Raw genomic sequence first — 15,996 nt, 5'->3', positions numbered from 1 at the left:
TCATATGTATGCACACACCAGGGATATTCAGAAGCAAATGGTCTGTGCTACAAGGACATATCGTCTTTAAATCGTAAATTGCAGGTTTCATACCCATCAATTGCTAAAGCTACTGTAGCAGTTTTGTTAAAAGAAGCACTGAGGCAAAGCGTCCTGAAATGTATTTAGCACAGTCTTCAATCAAAGGTAACCTGCACTTCACCTCAAAAGCTCTTATTCCCACTATACCCAGTGGATGTGAAAATGAAACTATCAACCTGCTATTTATCTGCAAGTTGGGTAATTTATGTCTTTTACTTCATGTTTTCACACAATCAGATGACAGATTCATGACCCAGTTGTACAGTACTATAAAGAACAGGCAGAGAAATTTTTTCAGGTACTCCAAGCCGAACCTTCAAGTCACTGCAGGCAGAATAACCATGTAAAGCAAATGACAGACAAAGATGGTCTAGTAGCCACGGAGGATCTTTGTCGCAGGTATTTTGTGAGAGTCAGCACTGTGCTGCATGCTCATTTGGGGACAAAACTACAAACGAACTGGAAGCTTACGGGGGTGACCCTTTTGCCAGACCAATTACATGGCGACACACAGCAGCTGTGCTCTGCTTTGGACACTGACACACTTGTATCCTCTGACTCTGGGGACAGAGGAGAAGGAATTATTTGTATTATAGTGGGACCCCTGATCCCATTGTGCTAGGCCCTGTAGAAACACCCCCCCACCCCGGAGATCTCCTGACCTGAAACACTTGCTATATTACAACTGAACAGTTTGTGATGATAGAATAGAACAGCTCGCAATGCACAACTGTCTGAAGTGCAAATTCCCCTAACCTTATATGGAATTCAGCTGAACAACTCCGTTTTCTGCTGCCCAGCGTATACTAACAGAGAGGGAAATAAAGTAATGAAGTAAAATGAACTGTACCTTTTCAGGCATCACCCCACCCCCAATCCCAGTGCTGCTCATGCTCAGCTCTAGGACATTTCTTCCTTCCTGCAGGCGCTGTCTGCTCTGCAACCACTTACAGTCTTTCCAGATGCTCGTGCTTAAAATAAATGGTTCCCAATGGGTTTCTACCAAAATTCCATTCCTGCTCATTCAATTCCATCGAGCACATTCCTTCCACTAGAAAGCTTTTCAGACACCACGCGCCCAGGAAAGGCCTAACAGCGTTTCCACTAACAGAGGGCTGCCACGGTGGCTGAGACTCCTGCACATTGAAGGAGTTACAGAACCAAGCTCTGGGGCACCAAGTTCAGGTCCTAAGTCTCTTTTAACCTCCTTCCCCTGAGCCTCAATTCCCCATCGGTAACATGAGGATAATACCACCCCCTCACCTCATGGCGGTGTTGTGAAGGTAAGTGTTTGCCAAGAACTCAGATACTAGAGTGAGGAGTGCCATACAAAAACCCTTGACGAAACTGATCATTCTGACTTCAGAGCAGGGCTTGAATATTATGCAATAAATAAGGTGCACACACTGACTCATGAGGATAAAACAAGATACTGAATAGCTGCTCACTGAGTAAGCGCCATCCACCCTGTGCACTTAGTGAGGCAGGGGCCTGTGGCAATAATATGGGATGATGTAATTTAGGAGGGTAGCATAATGAATATGCACAAGGGGGCTAAATTAAGGTTGCACAGGCAACCTTAATTCTTGCATCTCCTAAGTTTTGAGTGCTTGATTGTGCAAGCTTAATACTGTTCTTTTAACAGTTTTTGCATCTGATTTTGTCGATTTTTAAAAAAGCAAACTGAAAAAACAAATTCCTTCATGTGGAATCATACTGACCCCCATAGGCGCTGACTTTTGGTTTTGCCAGTGGGTGCTTTTGAAGAGGTGTGTGTTGGGGGGAAGCTATTTTCAGCATATGTATATACTACATTCAATAACTAGAATATGAAAGTATGTTTATCATTGATATCTTTATTTTAATAATGATTCAATTGTTATGAACTACATAACTACATTCTCCTGATTTACAGTATATTAAAATCAGTGCAATCACCTAAAAGCTGTCTTCACTAACAACCCAGTTGAAAGACATTATGTCTCACTGTAGCTTTCTGGATGAAACGGTCAGCAATCGTATTTATGTGTATTTCTTATGCAATCTTATTTCCCTGGTATTGTTTTGATGCACGTTAAGGACAGCTACATTATTCAGTTGCATCTGTCCCACTGATGACTGGAGATAGTTTTAAAGTCTTCTGAAGCTGGAGAATGAGTTCAGGAGGATACAGGCACAGGGAGAAGATTCTTATAGCTCTGCAGAGTTCCAGAAACATAGTGCTTCCAAAGTACTGCAAATTGCTCCAGGATCTCTTTCTTGATGGTTAACAGCTCATTTAGGCACCATCACTTTGTATATAGAGTTGGGATTATATTTTGCCATGTGCATTACTTTGCATTTAACACGGAATTTCATTTGCCATTTTGTGGCCAAGTCACCCCGTTTTGTGAGACCCCCTTTGTAATTCTTTGCAGTCTGTTTTGGACTTAACTATTTTGAGCAATTTTGTATCATCTGCAAACTTTCCCACCTCACTGTTTACTCCTTTTGCAGATCATTTCTGAATAGGTTGACAGCACTGGTCCAAAACCAGTACAACCCCCTTGGGGGACACCACTATTTACTTCTCTCCGTTCTGAAAATGGACCATTTATTCCTACGCGTTTTTTCCTATCTTTTAACTGGAGTGCCTGGGAATGCTTTCAGGATCATCGAACAATCCTTAATTTAATAACAATCCCTTTGTTATCTTAATCACCCTGCCTCTGTTTATAAACACAGTCCCTGCCCCAAAGCAGAAGCTACAGCACAGAACTTAGCAGATACCACACAAGCTCTGACTCCTGGGTGCTGAGCACCCACTATTTTTTTTTCCCCGTGGGTGTTTGAGCCCCAGAGCACCCACGGAGTTGGCACCTATGCTGACACCCACATGGTTCATCAGCAGGGTTGGAACCTTTAGATCCACTGCACAGACTTCTGCTACCTGAACTGAGTAACTGATAGCAGTAGTAGGCTGTCGCCCTCTTTGTGTACTAGCACTACTGGGAGATGAGACACTCAGGAATTTTGGGTTCCATGCCAGACTCTAGTGGGGAATGTGCTCTAGGACACAGACTTCTGCCCTTTCCTGCCAAGCTTGATCCCTCCCGCACCCTCTCTTCAGTCTCTTCCCCACCCCCAGCTCCTTGCGCCAGTCCCATTCTCCTTGCCTACCCAGTCCCAGTCCTCCACTACCAGCTCCTGGTCCAATCTGTCTCCCCTCCCCTCTAATCCAACACTTCCTCCCAGGCTCCTCATTCACTCAGTATCTGCTAACCACGTCCCTGGCTCCTCCTTTCTGGCTCCTTGCCTCGGTCTCTTTGCCCAGCCAGTCCCAGTTCTCCCCCAACTCATGGGGGGGGGGGGGGACATTCAGCCTGGGGCACACACAGGGCATGCCAAATTTCAGCTCAAACAGCTACAGTTTGCCAAAAAGTTACAAGCACCTGAAAACACGGAAGGTATCAGAAACCTGCTAAAGGAAAAGCTGTCGGCACCCTAACTGTACTAACAATGCAGCAGTTACGACATTTCCTACAACCCACTTGCCACAGATGAAGGCATTTAAAGCATGTTCCCCTTCTTTTGACATCAATATTACTTTAGCACTAGTTTCTCAGACCATTCATTCTACATAGCTGTCTGGATGTCTGGTGAAGGGAACTGATCTTTTGTGTATAAGCAAAGCTGTTTTATACAGGCAGCATTTATCATATCCTACTGTATGTCAGATGTTATAAATAGCCTAAAGATTCACTAACACAAGGAAAGTCTGCCATGTACAGTTTATTAAATATATCATTTTATGCCACTGGGATTTAGCCCTGCTTGGCCCAAAGCAGAGCACATTGTAAGATTCCACTGACAGACTAACTGTTACTAAAAATAGCACAGCAGTGCAAGCATACGAAAACCGAGACATGCTTTCCAGCTCCTTTTACTGCTTCAAAGAACAGGATGTGAGCTATAAAGTAACAAAATTGCATTTTCCTTCAAACAATAGTTTTTCTACGAACTATGGACAGTTCAGGGAGTAACTTGGAGGTTTAACACCTTTATTTTCCCACCTTGGTATCTGCAAGCTTCTCAGCAGGGCTGCTGGAACAATTTGTAGAGTGGGGGGGGGGGGGGGGGGAGCTGAAAGCCATTGAACCTGTAAATCCTGTATATAATGGAAATCCCTTTAAGCCAAAGGATGCAGCAGCTCCCCGAGCTCCAGCACCTATTAATCCACGTTCCTGACAGCATTGTGGGGACCTTTGACAAAGTGGGGAGCAGAAGTATTTGTGCCTTGTGCATGGCTTTAACCCTCAGTATCTCTGATTAAGCACTAGACCAAGATTCAGAGAGAAGCACAGAATTTACTGTATGAACCGTAAGTGTGCATATCGCTGTATGTTTTAATCTGTTTTCCTATTTCATTATGCATATTTGTAGAATGCTTTGGGATCCTGAAGGACGGAAGGGGATGTGTACAGCTACACAAAGCCGCACATGAATTCCACACATTATCCTGGGACTGCTCATAGATCAGACAAAGATTTCCTCCCAACGCCAATATTCTTCTGCCCCAAAATCTCTCTGCACTTTGGATTATGGAACCAGAAACCTAATATTGTATTTCTCCCCCCCCCCCTTTCATACAAGCAAAATCCAGAAAGGTACTAAACTACTTCCATCTCAAAGTTCTCTGCATTTGCCCGAAGTGGGAGAGCTCTCCTTTTACATCCCAATTCGATTACATTCTCCAGGCCCACTGCTCCCATTACAACTGTCAAACCGAGTTAGAGCAGAAAATGCCACATCAAGAAACCAAGACTTAAAGACAATATTTATTCTTATAAAATAACCAATCTCTCACTATGTGTCACATCTTCATTCTGGATCTTTGGCTTAGGCTGCACCCTCTATCAGTGCCAGAGTAACGGTAGGTTGAGGGGTGTAGGCTGGATGTTACCTACACTTTTGTCCACTGCAGTTAGTATTGATCTGACCTTTTACATTGTATTTGGGAACTCTCTTATCTACTTTCCCTTTCTGTACACACCTCTTTCCAGGTTCAGACTGTAAACCCTTGCTGTTTTCTTATTGCTCAGACAATGGATGCTGCCAACCAGGGAAACATTACTTCACCAAATTACAGTAATTTCATGTTCTGTATTTATAATCTGAGATTTGCAATTTAAAAGATAACATAATTGTAGGATTTACATTTCTCAAATGTGTCACTTTTTTCTTTCCCACATTTAAAAAAAGCAGCCGTGCTTGGCCTAAACGTGAATCAAACATCTGGTACTGCAGATATTTTTGAATGTAACATTTAACTGTCTGTGGATCTTAAGTTTTGACAGCATGTTGACTATCTTTGAAAACATTGCTAAAAATAGATTCTAAAAAAAACAAAACACTTTTCAAAAGACATCTAATGTATGGCTAGGTCATGTTTTTCTTCAAACAGGAGCTACCGGAGTTGCTGGAGTGTTCTGAATTCATGAAGAATGTCTAACCTTAATTTGCCAACAGCAAAGAAAATCTTCCCCTTTTACCAATCAGAAGTTGGGTAATAGATGAATCGGGAAGTGTGTCACTGTATTATTTGTGTTATAGCAGTGCCTGGTAATTCCAGTCCTGGCCCTACATTCCATACTGCCAGGTGCTGTACAGACACAGCTTACAGGCTTGGTGTCAGATAGGAAGACAACACAAACAAATGAAGTGGGGGGAATGAGGGAACAGTGAACAGAGCTTAGTGAGGAGGAAGAGGGAGGAGTCTCAGCTCAGCACTTGCCAAGACAAATGCCAGATGGGAGTGATTTGGAGGCATTATGCCAGGGGTAGGTTTCAAGGAGAGCGAGAACTATCGAACCGTAAACATTCTAAAACTGAAGAGTAGGACTGGGTAGAGGGGAGTATTTCATTTATTTTATTCCATTTTTGATTGAAGGGTTTAGTTTTTTAAATTAATAGCCTGATCCAAAGCCCACTGAAGTCAAGAGGAACACTCCTGTTCATGTCAAAGGGGTTTGGCTCAGGCCGTAGAGTAGGGAACAGCACGCTAAAAACCAGAATACCTGCCCCTGATTCTAACATTACACACCAAAATGATTTCAGATTAATTTAAGGCACCCAAAGTGCCTTCTGGGCTTTTAATGGGGCGAGTTAAATAAGCCCCTCTGAAGTGGGGCTAAAAGTTTATCAAATGTAATTATCTATTTTTATATATAAATATTTTAAAAGTTATATATAGATAGATATTTGTATAGATATTTTGATATCTAATTCACAAGAAGTCTTTTCTAGCATATTCTCACTGCTTGCATCTAGGGAATATTGCAGCATGTTTGTTACAATAAGGAGCCTTGCTGCACTTCTCTCTAAAAGGCTAAGTGGTGCCTGTTCCTGCAGTTAGCAAGCTGAAGGATTCCTACTGCTACAGAGAGGCCACCCCACCAAACAAGGGTTGGCACTTGGCAAGAGTGGGACCTGGGATTTCACTCAAACTCTGAATATCTAGATTAATTTATTCCAGGTCTCTCCCCCCAACACACACACAGGGGCAGCTCCAGGCACCAGCGCACCAAGCACATGCCTGGGGCGACAAGCCACGGAGACCGGCCTGCCGGTCACTGTGAGGGCGGCAGTCAGGCTGCCTTCGGCAGCATGCCTGTGGGAGGTCCGCCGGTCCCGCAGTTTTGCCAGCAATTCGGCGGCGGGTACGCCGAATCCACGTTACCAGCGGACCTCCCGCAAGCATGCCACCGAAAGCCACCTGACTGCCATGCTTGGGGCGGCAAAATACATAGAGCCGCACACACACACACACACACACACACACACACACACACACTCCTCACAACTGGAGCTGCCACCACAAGGATAGATGGATTGCTAGATTGGCTTAGTTTCATCTTGGTAAGTGCCTCCTTAAACTCAAACAAACTGCCGGTCTCTAACTGGTTAGTGTGATATCCCCACAGCAATGGTACACTTGGGAGATTATTTTACCTTTCTTCAGTAGCAGATCACCACCATGGTTAGAGCTGGACTAAACCTAAACTCTGACTTACCAGCTGATTCTGCTTTAAGTATATTATACTACCTATCACTACGCACAGTGTCACTGCCATTTGCTGTGCATGATATTCACTGTGCATCCTGTTAACTTACTTTTAAACGGAGATTGCGGGGGGGGGGGGGGGGGGGGGGGGGGGGAAGAAGAGAACCTTTGCTGGATTTTCCTTAAACCCAAAATAATCAAGAGAAAAACATTGATTTAGGAACTGAAGAGCTGCCAAGTGCTGACAAAGCTTTGGGCAGGAACGCTTCCTGTTGGGGAGACTAGAGAAACAATTGTGTAGTTTTTACTTCCAGGAGATACGGAAGTCGTGTCTTCAGGAGTGCTTCCCACTCATCCATAAAATGCACTAGAACTCAGCACCTCTGGAATTAAATGGACACATTCAAGCTGAAAGGACTTTCACTATGTGAGTTTACTTAAAATGGCTAACAAGGAGTCAAAGCCCAACAAGAACTTATACAGCTTGTTACTTAAACAGGTGGCTCAGAGACAATATATATGCATGAAGTGTTAGCTGGTTAAACAGAGGATATTGTGTCTCAAGAACTGACCACACCCCACACTATTCAAGAAGAGTCTCCTGCACCAGATGAGACAGAAATGCCAAACTCAGCATATGCAGCCACTGAAGAGGACTATTAAGGAAATATGGTTGAAATAAGCAATTGGCTGTATGGCTGAGACTCACTACCACCACTCCAGTGGTCCATGGCAAGTGTATAATGGATGTCTGTCTACTGTGCTGGACAGGTGTCCATGTGCAAAGCCACCATCACAACTGTCACCAGAGGTGGCTTTTGATTTCAGGCTCTCCCAGTGTAGCTTGCAAGGATGAAGAGAAGTGTCATAATGATGTATGGCTTAGCGCTACAGCGGTTTGCTTACATCCCATCCTGTATACTGGAGTTCCAGTTATGAATTCGCTCCACTTCTCATGCCAAGTGATTTAAGTTCTTTCCCACAGAAACACCAGTGTTATGTGTACAGTTACTGATAGCAGCAGCAGCAATGTACATGCCCTAGTTGTGGGAGAAGCAGATCCCTCATCCCACATTCTGGTTCTCATCCAGCTAATCTCCTTGATCAGTCAGAACAGGGTTCATTTCCACAGCACAAGGATTGCTCTGGAGAGGGAGATAACAGTTTAGTACAGACTAGCTCTGAAAGAGACATATGTGCATGTCTCTCTGCTTTTCCACGTTAGCCATTATTGCTAGCCTGTCAGAGACAAATGAAATCACATTAACCCTGATTTAGAAGAGGGCTTGAAATGCAGCATCCCATTACTCTTCAGCTAAAGCCAATTAATCACACCCCCACAGGGCCCATCAAGTCCCTTGTTCAAATCACAACAGCTACTTACTAGGAAACAGCTACACACAGAAACCTTAGCCAGTGCCTGTGTGCAAGCAGCTCTGGGTAAAACGAGACACTGACACTTGCAGGGCAACAATGGCTGCACACAGACAGACTTCCAGCGCTCTGTTCCAGAGCCAAGTGTTGTGACTTAAGTCATCGACACCCAACCCTTACTGTCCAGTCTCTTCAACCCCAGCAAGGCTGGGGAAGGTCAGCGTTATAAGTCTTGACCCTTATTCCATAGATGCCTACGTTGACTGTCTTCCTCTGTGTAGTGCACAGCATCCATCATACTGAGTAACAAGGAAAGGGTCAGCAGACCCTGCTTTTTCGTACCCGATAGGCCTTGCTCTTCCCCTAATCATCAGCCTGCTCTCTTTTGACGCTGGTAAGGAAGCTTCACCTGCTGGAGCCAGCCTTTCCTCCTTTTGATTTCTAATAGAAAGTGGACTCTGATGTGGTCTGGCCAGAGTCTCAGCCACTCCCTATACACATGGAATTTCCTTTGCACTCTGAATTCACAGCCAGCTTCTTCCAGGTGCCGGAGGAGTAAAGAGGAGTCGTGTCCTGTCTGTAGGGAGCCAGATGGGCTTTATGCAGCAGTTTCTCCTCATGAGCAGGCTCCAAACTCCATTAACAGGCAGGAATCTGCCTCTTCTCTCGCAGTCCAAGGGTCTAGCAATGAGAGAGTCTTAACTCAACTAGTCCATCTGCAACTCCTCCCTTTGGCTGAAGGAAAGTGATTGCCTACAGTGGGTTGGCTCTAGTTAGACCAGCAAAACAGCTAAAAAGTCAAAGTGGCCCTGATTCCTGGTAATGATGTAAACCTTCCACTAGACTTCCAAGCGATCCGGACTGCCTGAGCAGCAGGCTAGAACCCTTGTTTGCTGAGAAAGCATTTGCAAAGCAAGGTGCAATTTGCCATCAATGTTACTGATTGGAATGTTCTTCAGGGCTACCACTCTGCAGGTCTGATTTGGCCCCACCCTCCCTGAATAACCCCACTCTAGGCAAGTGGGACAATGCACAGCCGAGTATTATTCCCTAGAACAAGGATGGCAGAATTAGGCCCTAAGTTTGGCTCTTTACAGGGCTCCCTCTCCCCCTTGCTGGATACACACAACCCATTAACCCTAAAGTTATCCATAGGCAACAGCTCATGTGAGGCCTGAACGGGAGATCAACATCTGTAACAAGTCTGGGAGACAAATACCAAAAGCAACTAGACTAACTCTGCCCAAGTTTAACTCGACAGGAAAGCCACCGTGCAGGGCTATCAACTCGAAGAAGCCTGGCAGCCTTCGAATTATGCCTACCCTATTAGAAGTAATGTGATAAAACGTTGTCTCTCTGGGAGCATCCCCTTTGCTTTCCTCACTTCCTCCGCACCCACAAAGGGCTCAGCATGCAGGAAGCTCCCTGTGGATGAAGCCATTCCACTGTGCTCAGCATGTCTGCCAGGGAGGTAGGGTCACTTAACCAGTATGCATTCTTCTCTTCCAACCTCCGAACTGAACAAGCTGCTGGCATTGAGTTCTCAGTCACCATTGGCTGAAGAAGAACTGGAGACCCTGTGCTGCACAGCCATGAGGCTGTCCCCAAACCATTCCACCAACCAGAGCTGAAATAGCGGGTATAGAATGTTTTGGGGGTGGACAGAAGTAGGATGTTGCCAAGCTAGGTTGGATCCTGAAGCAAGCAGCCATATGATAAACAGGGCTTTTAAAGGGGGACCTTGACCTGCCTTCCCTTAAACACCAGCATATTCACTTTATAGGAAGTGCTTGTTTTTCCCAGACTGTTTTAATGACATAATCCCCGCTTGGCAATGATGTGTTACTATAGTAATCACTCATTTGATTAACATCACAAATGGTACCGACTCACCTGCTGGAAGATACAATAGTTCTTCCTTTTTGATTAAGGAACTCTCTCAATAATGGAATCACCATCACTGCTCTAATCGTTTCAACTTTTACATACACAACTGCAGTTGCGCTGAAGAAATCACGGTTTGATGTTAGCCCTACAGTTACAGGTATTAGCCACTGTGACTAACACAGCATGAACTCGATCAACTGCAGACCTTACAGTGGCTAACTAACTCTGTCATCCACAGTCCAGCAATATTGCCATCCCCAAGTTTTCAAAGGAGTCATGACGCAGGCTCCCTCAAATCGATATTAGCTTTAAAAGAATTTTAAAATAAATTTTAAGTTTTCATTTGCCTTCTGTTTTACACCTTTCAGCATCACTCAGATCCCATTTTGAAGCTTTTCTCTATAACTATGAGTGCTAGAAATGGACATTTTAAAAGGAAAGCTGAGCTCTACTAGCAACATCATTCTGCATGGAATGGTTATTTACTCCTGTAATACTTCCATTCTCTGATTGTTTCTGAAGTCAAGAAGGAGCAAACAAACCTTGCAAGAGTTGGCAACACCAGGTAAGGCACCCAGTAAAATCAACCTTCCTGCACACAGCACCAGAGCAACAGTTCATTTCTCCACTAGCTACAACTGATCACGCAGCGAAGGGTTACTCCTCTAGGAGTGATTACATTCATGTTCCGTTACAAGCTCCCAGCTGCTCACTGAACGCTTTATATGCATTCTCAAAACACGACTTCGCGTTCACAGCCCAACAGGGCAATAAAGGGCCCCCACTCCTCCCTACAGAAGCAGGCATACAAAGGAACCCTTCTACTGAAGAAACCAGCATGAGAGGCGGGAAAGAGCACTGCCTGCTTTACCTTACTCCCGTTCTTCTGAATTTAGTTTACTCCTTTGAGCCTCCAGAGCCAACCAGCACAGCTCAGTAGTTCAGAAAATGGACGAAGACACCAAGACTGGTCAGACAGCGCAGAGCAAACCCTTGATTTCAAAGCCTCCATGCTCACCAAGGCAGAGATGGGAGCAGAAATTCAACCTTGTATGGAAGTATCCTATTAACATTACGTGGGACCCAAATTCTTGTTGACCAAGTGAAGTGAGATCCAAAACCCAATGGCATGTCTGGCTGCCTATCTGTAATGTGATCACTTCTGAATCCAGTACGTGATCAACTCCCAAGTATCAAGGAACGTTCTAGGCATCAATGGGAAGGAGCCTGTTGAGTGTGCAGACAGATTTTCATCGTTCCCATTTGGTCATAGGAGCATTGGGAGAAAAGAATACGGCCGGTCACCACTCATTCCCTCATGTTTGTTTGCATACTTCAATCCCATTGTTTGAAATGAGTCAGCAAATGAAACTGCAGGTGAGGACTGAGTGCTTCGGCAGCGTGGGGGGCAGGGGTACAGGACCGGAATAGTGAGGCCTGCTTCAGATTAGGATCCATGTTGGCTGAGTAGAACAAGGCTGGAAATTTGCATGATGTCTCCCTTCATGCTATGACTGACATAAGCAAGATCCTTTGCCTTTCCAAGCGCTGACATTAATACAGTTGCATACGAAAGAGAAATGAGAACCAAGTACGGCATTGGTTTTCACTCCATTTGAAGGGTATGGAGATGTCTGACAGACAAAGGTAGAGTTAGGAAGCGGAAGCGCTCGTATTACAATGTCTTACAAACAGGGAAAAGTCATTTCAAAAACTCCTCATTTTAATGAGCTTGGGGGAAAATGCCTTCACTTCAGATGTATTTATTGAGTAAGAGCAGCAGCTGAAGACATTTGAAAATGCAAAAGCAAATTAGAATGAGTCAGTAAAGTTTCAAATGAATTTTCTTAAGGCAAAAACTTGTAAGTACAGATTAAAGCTAGAGGTTGAATTTAAACAAGGTTCAAACAGTACACTGAACATCACATTTTCACAGCAGACATCACTCCACAGCTTTGGTGGGATTTTTCCAGGACCCTGTGACTTACACGGGGTTTTAAATAGAACATGGTGCTGTGTTTGTTGCAGCATCTGTTGCTTTATGCCACTTAACCCTCACAGCTACTAATTATACCTTGATTTCTGGTGATGATATCCCAGTTATATTTTTGTTTAGAAGAGCAGGAAACTGGATACGTTTGCCTGTACAACCCTATTGAAATTGCAGGTGCTAGGAACTGAAGGCTTTCATTCCACAAGTTCTGGAATCAGACTGTGCACATCTTCACAATGTGCTATCAGCAACATCATTCTGCATGGAATGGTTATTTACTCCTGTAACACTTCCATTCTCTGATTGCTCATTCTGGATCTTGTCATGAGAGCAATGAATTGGGCCTGATTACATCTGTATACTGGAGAAAGTAGAGCCATCAAGTTTGTTTTGCTTACTAGCAGGTTGGACTTAAATTTGTTAACTCAAAAGTAAGGGTGTTGCTTTCTCCTACAACTCATCCAACAGTCTCCCTTCCGTTACGTGAAGCCAGATTGGATTTGCTCTTATGTGATCAGTACTTAAGGGCACACCTCTTAATTTAAAAACTAAACTCTGCTCTAATTTATTCCCATCCGCTATCGAATTCTCTTCTACATGGGAGAAACCAAAAGTTTAACTATTCACATCAATTTAATGTGGAGGTATGGCTGGCTGCATGTTTCCTGCCGTATTCTAGAGCTAGATGTTAGTCACTTCACCTTTGAGTTCCATCTATACAGATGGCATTTACATTTTAGATCTACAACATTGGCAATACCAAGTCTGGTTAAGACATGACTGTGCAGAGCTTTTGTTAGCCAAAGGCACCAGACTGTTTCCCCCTCAATGTATACTTCCATTGCCAGAAGCCAGAACCCTTATAAATTAATATGCTATAGTTTATATGCAGATTTCTCCAACCGACAGGCATTGCTGATGACACTGAGGGCGGATCTCATTTGCCTAAGCCTTTGTTTCCCCAATTTTAGCGTTAGCTAACAAAGGAAAACAATTCTTAAATGGACAGACTAATCAAGTCAAAGGACCAGCTTCTTTCATCTTGCAGTAACTTTAGACAAACCCTGACTGAAAATGAGATTCTTAGTGAGCAACATTAACAAACAATTATTTGACATGTAGTAGACAATAAACATAACCAGAATAGTGGCTTGATCCTGTGCTAAGACAGGGTGAAATAAAGGCTGCTATTTTGTTACGATAAACTGGAAACAATCTAACTCCCATTTTCTGTCACCTGCCCAGAAAATTTTTTGGAAAGTTTGATTAGACAGGATTTGATTAAGTTTGAGGGCTAAAAAACCTCGCTCATAAAAAATCTGACTCTGTTTAAGAGCTGTACAGACACTGCCGGGGTATTTGGAAGATGACACGTGGCAGGGAGATTGCAATTCTCAGAGGACAGTACAAGTAATTTTGACTTGGCTAAGTTATGACATGTAGAACCCGATTACTGTTTGGGTTATTTTTGTGATCACGCTCACCCAGGGGTTCTCAACCGTTATCGTATCATGACCCCCTTCTGACAACAAAAATTACTACCTGACCCCAGAAGGGGGGACCAAGGCCTGAGGCCCACCACCCCAGGTGTGTGTGGGGGGGTCAAAGCCCAAAGGCTTCACCCCAAGGCAGAGGGGGCTCAGGCTTCGGCTCTGGCTCCGGGCCCCAGCAGCTCTTAGCCAGCCCTGGCGACCCCATTAAAATACGGGCATGACCCACTTTGGGGTCCTGACCCACAGTTTGAGAACTGCTGCTCTAACCTCAATATACACAGCTAAAGCTACTCTCTGGATGCCTGACTAACTTAAGAGCACATGGAAATGTAGTAGGAAGGTCGACAATAAGTGAGGCTAAGGGCTTCTCCATTTCTTCAATGTGGCTATGCCCCAAATCTCCAAGACTGGTTCCAGTGTCTGCAACAGGAGGAACACACCTGGTTCCCCAAATTGGGATGAGGTAATGAAGACATTTCATTTGCATAACATGACATTTTAGCAAACAAAGAAGCTAACTGAATATTCCCATGCACTTTAACACTTCACAAGGAGCGACTCTACACTCCTTCCATGTAGATAAAGGGGCACGGCCATTTAATGGCGCTGCAAAGAAAGCATTTCTTGAATTACTGCTTCACTGGAGTGTTTGATTTATTTAGTTTCGGATTCCTTTGTAAGTAAATGAGAAAACTGCACCACTCCATTATCTTGAGACCATTACTCCGTTCATCCAGTCTCAATACTGCCGCACGGCACGCTCTGGTCTCTACTATAGTAGATAACTGGTTGGTGGTGTTAGGCACAGCTTATGAATCAATCGTATACACAACACACTAAAAAACAAGTAAATGGTGTATTGTGAAGCTGCTGCTAAACAGATCCCAAATACCAGTTGAAGAGTGAGCATGTCAGTAAAGACTTTTGCATAAATTGACAAAAGTGTTGCAATTTGTGGAAAGTTGAAAGTAATTTAGCATCTAAACATTCCTTCCCAGTCTGAATGCGAGTTAGCAGGCACTTGACTGTTATTGATTGTTCCAGAATACCAACAGTAGTGGCTCGTGCAGATATCAAATTCCATATTAGTGAATAAGTTTCACACATTGGTACATTAACGTTTCAGTCATTTTTGCATGGAAATGACATTATAAAACTACTTTTTGAAGTGAGCCGAATTCCAGAGATCAAGACGCACGAGGGGGTAAGGTAAGGAGAATGTGTCATGCAACAGTGTCCAAAACAACAGGGTCACCAGTTAGGAAATTTTATTGCAGTTGAAGTCACTAAAACTGAAGTACTAGGAAAATCAGAGCTGGAAAAACAGTTTCTTCAATACAAATAAAGTACTTTACAGTACAAGCATTAACTAATCCAATTCCTATAGAAGTACATACCACAAAAATCTATTTAATAACGTAACAATCTGAGCATGTGTGTTTAGAATTGATGCACCACCGTGGCTACGCAATACTCTCTCCTTGGGCAGCACTTGCAGAGCTGGTATCACACACCAATGTAGATGGGAATTTACACACGTCTCTGAGAAGTGCTCATAGGATCGCAAACAATTCTCAGCATGGCCTAATCTAGTCTGGTCTCACGGATTCAATTCGGATCTTCACACAGTGCCTCGCATGAGTGCCTGGGCCACAACAGGGGCTCCTAGGTGCTACCACACTACGAATAAAAAAATATATATATAATTTTCCCACTTCTGTTCTTCTGTAAGAGCACCCAAGGGTCCGTTTACACCGCCCACGGCAATGAGCCTCCCAGCCTGGGTCGACAGACTTGGGTTGGCAGGACTCGCACTAGCAGTCTAAAAATAGCTGTGCTGACCGCACGCCGAAGCTGTGGCTCGGGCCACAGCTTGGGCTCAGAAGCCTAGGGATAGGGCTAGCTTCAGAGCTCGAGCTGCAGCTCAGGCCACAGCTTCAAAGCCCCATTTACAGCTGGGTTTTTTTTAGAACGCTAGCGCAAGTCCTGCCAACCCAAGGCTGCTGACCCAGGCTGGGAGCGCACTGCCGCGGGCTGTGTAAACGGACCCAAGTCAGAGCGTGATTTCATTATGCTGGGTATTAAGAGCCTTTAAATCTATTGCATTTTAGTTCTTGCTATACAAT

The 15,996-nt window shown here is 44.2% G+C and overlaps 1 protein-coding gene across 7 annotated transcripts in view; it reads right to left on the bottom strand.

The window, feature by feature from the left end:
* ACOT7 (acyl-CoA thioesterase 7) overlaps positions 1 to 15,996 on the bottom strand; it is a 103,738-nt gene that overhangs the window by 33,902 nt on the left and 53,840 nt on the right. The window lies entirely within an intron of this gene.

Source organism: Chrysemys picta, chromosome 21 (assembly GCF_011386835.1).
Source record: "Chrysemys picta bellii isolate R12L10 chromosome 21, ASM1138683v2, whole genome shotgun sequence".
In the NCBI taxonomy this organism is placed as follows: domain Eukaryota; kingdom Metazoa; phylum Chordata; order Testudines; family Emydidae; genus Chrysemys; species Chrysemys picta.
The sequence above is the reverse complement of the archived record's forward strand: the minus strand, read 5'-3'. Positions and strand labels throughout refer to the sequence as shown.